This window comes from Orycteropus afer, unplaced genomic scaffold (genome assembly GCF_000298275.1).
Source record: "Orycteropus afer afer isolate SDZICR_OR568_19922 unplaced genomic scaffold, OryAfe1.0 scaffold00280, whole genome shotgun sequence".
Lineage (NCBI taxonomy): Eukaryota > Metazoa > Chordata > Mammalia > Tubulidentata > Orycteropodidae > Orycteropus > Orycteropus afer.
This window is the reverse complement of record NW_006921867.1, coordinates 3,220,477-3,226,756: the sequence shown is the minus strand read 5'-3', so window position 1 is coordinate 3,226,756 and position 6,280 is coordinate 3,220,477.

The window sequence follows — 6,280 nt, the reverse complement described above, 5'->3', positions numbered from 1 at the left end:
ATTGCAACTCGAGGCTTAAATTTTTTCTTCTATTTTTTCAGTTTAAGAAATGCTGAGCATGTTCTTCTCTTTTGGTTTTCTAATTCCAGCTGTTGCACATTTCATTATAGTAATTGGCTTTTTTTTTCTCAAGCTACTCTTTGAAATCTTCAGTTCAGCTCTTCGGTCTTATCATTTCTTCCATTTGCTTTAACTACTCTCCGCTCAAGGCCAAGTGTCAGAGTCTCTTCTGTCATCCATTTTGGTCTTCTCTTCTTTTCTGGTCTTTTTAGTGATTTCTTGCTTTCTTCATGGATAATGTTCTTGATATCATCCCACAATTTTTCTGGGTTTCAGTCATTGGTATTTAATACATCAAATCTATACTTTTGATGGTCTCAAAATTCAGCAGGGATATATTCAAGATCATATTTTGGCTCTTGGACTTGTTTAAATGGTCTTTAACGTCAAGTTGAACTTCCATATGAGCAAGTGATGGTCTGTTCCACAATCAGCTCCTGGCCTGGTTTTGGCTGAAGATATTGAGCTTTTCCATCTTCTCTTGCCACATTTGTAGTCCATCTGATTCTTGTCTGTTCCATCTGGTGAAGTCCATGTGTATAGCTGCTGTTTGTGTTGTTGAAAAAAGGTATTTGCAATGAATATGTCCTTGGTCTTGCAGAATTCTACCATGTGTGTTCCAGCATTATTTCTGTCACCAAGGCCAAATTTTCCAACTACTGGTGATACTTCTTTGTTTCCAACTTTTGCATTCCAGTCACATATTCAGTTAATGTGATAATTAACACATCCTGATTGCATGTTTGGTCAATTTCAGACTGCAGAAGTTGAAAAAAATCTTAAATTTCTTCATCTTGGGCTTTGGTGGTTGGTGCATAAATTTGAATAATAGTCATATTAACGGGTCTTCCTTGTAGGTGTATGGATATTATGCTATCACTGACAGCATTGTACTTCATGACAGATTTTGAAACATTCTTTGTGATGATGAATGCCACACCATTCCTCTTCAATCTGTCATTCCTGGCATAGTAGATCATATGGTTGTCTGATTCAAAATGGCCAAAATCCATCCATTGCAGCTCACTAATGCCTAGGATATCAATCTTTATGTGTTCCATTTCATTTTTGACAACTTCCAATTTTCCTAAATTCATACTTCGTATGTTCCATGTTCCGATGATTAATGGATGTTTGCAACTGTTTCTTCTCAATTTGAGTGGTGCCACATCAGCAAATGGAGGTCTTGAAAGCTTTACCTTATTCATATGAGTAAGGCTGGTTTTACTCTGATGATGCCGCTCTTTCCCAGTCCTATTTTGAGAGCCTTCTAACCTATCTGGACTATTCATAAAGTTGCACGGTAATGTATCAGACAGTGTTTCTTTGCTATTCATAAGGTTTTCCCTGGCCAATTCTTTGAGATGTATATGGCCTTTTCCTTCTTCCTAGTCTGTCTCAGTCTGCTAGCTGGGCTGATACCTGTGCACCCCGCTGGGTTTGAAAGACAAGTAGCTCAGCCCCAAGACTCACAGCATCACGTCACCACAGTAGGACAAACTGACAGACAAGTTTGTCTCCCTTAGCTATTGGAAACATCTCCAACCACTCTTGTCTAGATCCCTGTGGCTGACTCCTTTCTCCGTCCTGGGTCCCTGGGCATTTTCCTCTCCTTTTTCCTGCTTTCCCATCCTGCCATTTTTGGGCATGTCCTGGGTTCCCTCTCCTCACCTAGATCCCTGTGGCTGACTCCTCACTCTGTCCCAGTCCCTGGGCCTTTTCCTCTCCTTTCTCCCACTCTCCTGCCTTGCCCCTTTGGGGGGTGGCCATTTACAATACCTACTAAAAAGATAAAATATCTAGGAATAATCCTCACCAGAGACACAAAAGACCTATATAGAGAAAATTTAAAACACTTCTACAAGAGACAACAAGCGTGCTACATAAATGGAAGAACCTACCTTGTTCATGGATAGGTAGACTGAATATTGTGAAAATGTCAATATTATCTAAAACAATCTACACAGTTAACACAATCCTGATGCAGATTCCAACAAAATTTTTTAAGGACATGGAAAAAACAATTACTAATTTCATATGGAAAGGAAAGAGACCTCGGATAAACAGAGCACTTCTCAAGAAGAAAAACAAAGTGGGAGGTCTCACACTCCCAGATCTTAAGAACTACTATACAGACACAGTATCCAAAACAGCATGGTATCGGTACAATGATAGACAGATAGACCAATGGAACCGAATCAAATGTCCAGATACAGACCCATCCATCTATGGACAAATGATCTTTGACAAAGGTCCCAAACCCATTAAATGGTGAAGAGAGAGCCTCTTTAACAAATGCTGCTGGAAAAACTGAATATCCACTTGCAGAAAAATGAAACAAGACCCATACCTCACCCCATACACAAAAACAAATTCAAGCTGGAACAAAGACTTAAATGTAAAACCCAAAACTATAAAATTCATCAAAGATAAAACAGGGACAAATCTGGGAGCCCTAATTTATAGCATAAATAGACTATCAAGCATAACCCAGAATGCGCAGGATGTAGAAAAGAAGCTAGATGACTGGGACCTTATAAAAATTAAATTCTTATGCTCATCGAAAGACTTCATCAAAAGGGTACAAAGAGAACCTACAGATTGGGAGAAAATATTTGCCTATGACATATCTGATAAAGGACTTATCTCCAAAATCTATAGAAAACTTCAACACCTCAACACCAAAAAGACAAATAACCCATTTCACAAATGGGCAAAAGACTTGAAGAGACACTTCCCCAGAGAAGATATATAGGCAGCCAACAAACACATAAGAAATTGCTCACAATCATTAATCATCAGAGAGATACAAATCAAAACAACAATGAGATATCATCGCACCCCAACAATTATAGCAAAGTTTCACAGGTCAGAAAACAACAAATGTTGGTGAGGTTGCAGAGAGATTAGAACTCTTGTGCACTGCTGGTGGGATTGTAAAATGGTACAACCATTGTGGCATATAGTATGGTGTTTCCTTAAAAAACTGAAGATAAGAGTACCATTTGACCCATCAATTTCATTACTAGGAATATATCCTAAAGAGGTGAGAGATAGCACACAGACTGGCATACGTACACCTATGTTCATCGCAGCACAATTCACTACAGCAAAGAGATGGAAACGACCTAAATGCCCATCAAATGGATGAGTGGATAACCAAATTATGGTACATGCATGCAGTGGAATACCATGCTACATTGAGAACAATGAGGGACATGTGAATCATCTCATAATGTGGATGAACTTGGAGGACATGATGCTGAGTGAAGTAAGTCAATGGCAGAAAGACATTACTGTATGAGCTCTTTACTGTAAAAAGACAAAGAAGGGTTTGCTTGGGAAAGGAAAGTCACTTTGTAGGTTTCTAGAATGGGGAGGGAAGAGGAGACATTATTTCCAGACTAGTTAGGGCCCACACACTGATGTGGGTAAGGGAGGGATATATGGAAAGGCTCTGTGACCACCATAACATTAGGAAATGGGAGGACACTGAATTGTGCACATAAGAGATAGACAACAGATGCTAATATCAACTAACGTAGCCTCAATACTGCATTACCATTAACACCAAACACCAGGCTACAGGTAAACACATAAACACCTGAGAGGATCAGATGAGGGTTAGTTAACAGGAATATACTCTAGACCAAGGATAGATTCAGCTGAGGCTAATCTTGTACAGACACCAGTGATACAAAATACCTGTAGTCCTTACAGAAACAATAGAAGACAGACACAGAGTAATCCCTTACAGACAACCAGACACTATAGGAGAGAGATGCAATAGTTCTACTGTCTCAGGACCATAGTACTGGGGACACTAGACTCTATTGGCACAACAAAATACATAAAAGACTTGTTCCACATCCTACATTGGTGAGTAGTGACAGGGGTATTAAAAGCTTTCAAGCAGCCATCTAAGATGCAGCTAATGGTCTCCTGGCATCAGTAGCAAAGAAGAATGCAAAAAAAAAAAAAAAAAAAAGGGCATTTTGAAGCAATCAGCCATAGGATACAATGGCCCTTGAGACCAGAAGAACTAGATGGTGCCAGGCTACCAATGCCAACCACTCAGGAAAGGATCAGGAGATCCTAGATAGAGTGGGAGGGAAAATGTGGAACAAAATCCAAAAACTCAATAATGACCAATTATTGGTCAGATGAAATCTGGTGAGACTCCCAATACTATGGCCCTGGAATACATTCTGCACCTGGAATAAAACTCACCCCCAGGGGCTGGCTCTTAGCCCAATAGTTAACAAGATGTACATGTAGACCACTCAACCCAGGATGACACATCCACATGCTCTATGATAATACATCCCCTTAGAGCAGTAGACCATGGGGCACTAGCAGACCAACATTCAAATTGAGGAAATGCAGGACAAACAGGATTGAATATGAGAGGCACAGGGGGAGGGTTACAGGGTAGAGAGGGGAGGAGCCTGGGTTGGGGTTGGACATGGTAAATGGGGAGTGAAATTAAATGTACACATAACTTGAATGTAAAACAAGCTCTTAAAATAATAAAAATAAATAAAAAGCCAAAAGAAATACAAATAGGAAAGGGGGGGAAATCCACAATATCTGGGCTAGGGGGAATAACAAAAAAGAGGACGAGTAAGAATATAATGAAGAAAAAATGGGAAAATTGGAAAACAAGGACGGAGGAGAACCACAAGAAAGAAAAAAAAATGGAACCAGGAAAAGGGAAGAGAGAAAAAGCCAAAAACTGGAACCTGGGAAGGGAAGAAGAAAGAATAATACTAAAAAGGACAAAAATAATAGTCATAATTTTAAAACAGACAAAAACAAACAAACTAAAAAAAAAAAAGTTAAATCTGGACCAGGTGAGGCAGGGCATACAGTTTCCATCAGAGCACACAGTTTGGGATGGAATTCTTGTTGGCCCAGAAGGTGGGTGGGAGTGAGCAATGGTCACACCTCTGTTCACCAAGAGGGTGTGGGGTATAAGAGTAACAAGGGGAATATCACACCTTTCCAGTTTTTAGTGTCTGGTATGTCCTTGTAGTACCCAGCAAGTGAAGTCCATTCTCAGGTCCCTGAAATCTGAGCAACACTGCTGCTTTAAATATCCAAAATGGTAGAACAGCTTGTAAGCACTCAAAATGCCTCTGGACAGCTTAAGTCCACATCTCAGCCTGTTTCCCTCTTCACTGCTTCCACTTTTACTCACCAGCCACCATTGAAGTCTTCCCATGCAGCCCTTGGCTAGCAGGGCCAATTTTTAGGTTAATTCTTAGGTCCTAACACCACTTGGCAATATCCAAGCTGTCTGTGCTGTCAGGATCGCTGACAGTCCACAGCTCCATATATATCTTTTTTTGTTATTTTCATGGAGGTTCTTCTACTAGTTGGAGTTTAGTCCACTTCTGTATCCTTCCTTTCAAAGCTCAGGGATCCAGGATTATGTTCTGTATCTGTTTTAATTGGCTTCTCTTTTCTTTGTTGAAGAGGGTCTTGTGTAGTTTGTCTGCCTATTCCGCCCTCTTACTGGAATACCTCCATTCCAATTTTTTAATTATTCATTCTGGTAATTTGAGCTTAGTTTTCTTTTCCTTCTCCAGTTCCTCAGGTTATAAAGTTAGGTTACTCATTTTTCAATCTTTCTTCTTTTTTTACTGTAGATATTTACCACTATCAATTTTCCTTTGGGTACTGTTTTTTTCTGCTTCCCGTATGTTTTGGCATATTGTGCTTTTATTTTCATTTGACTCTAAATATTTTGTGATTTCCTTCTTCATTTTGTCTTTTTTCCCATTGGTTGTTTAATAATGTGTTATTTAATTTCCACATATTTTTGTATTTTACACTTTTATTTCTGGTATTAATATCTAGCCTCTTTCCATTGTGTTTAGAGAAGATAATCTCTATCATATGAATCTCTTTAAGATTTACTGAAACTTATTTTGTGACCTAGCATATGGTCTGTCCTTTAGAATGATCTGTGTACAGAGAAGAACATGTTTTATGCTATTGTTGGGTTGAAGTATTCTATGTCTGTTAGGTCTAGATGGATTATAGTGTTCATCAAGTGGTCTATTTCCTTATTTATCTTCTTTGTACATGCTCTGTGTATCATTGAAAGTGATGTGTTGATGAAGTGTCTTTTTCTCATCAATTCACTGTTTGTTTTATTTATTTTGGAGTTGCTTGGATGGTAGGTGCACATTATTCTTGATTGTTATATCTTCTT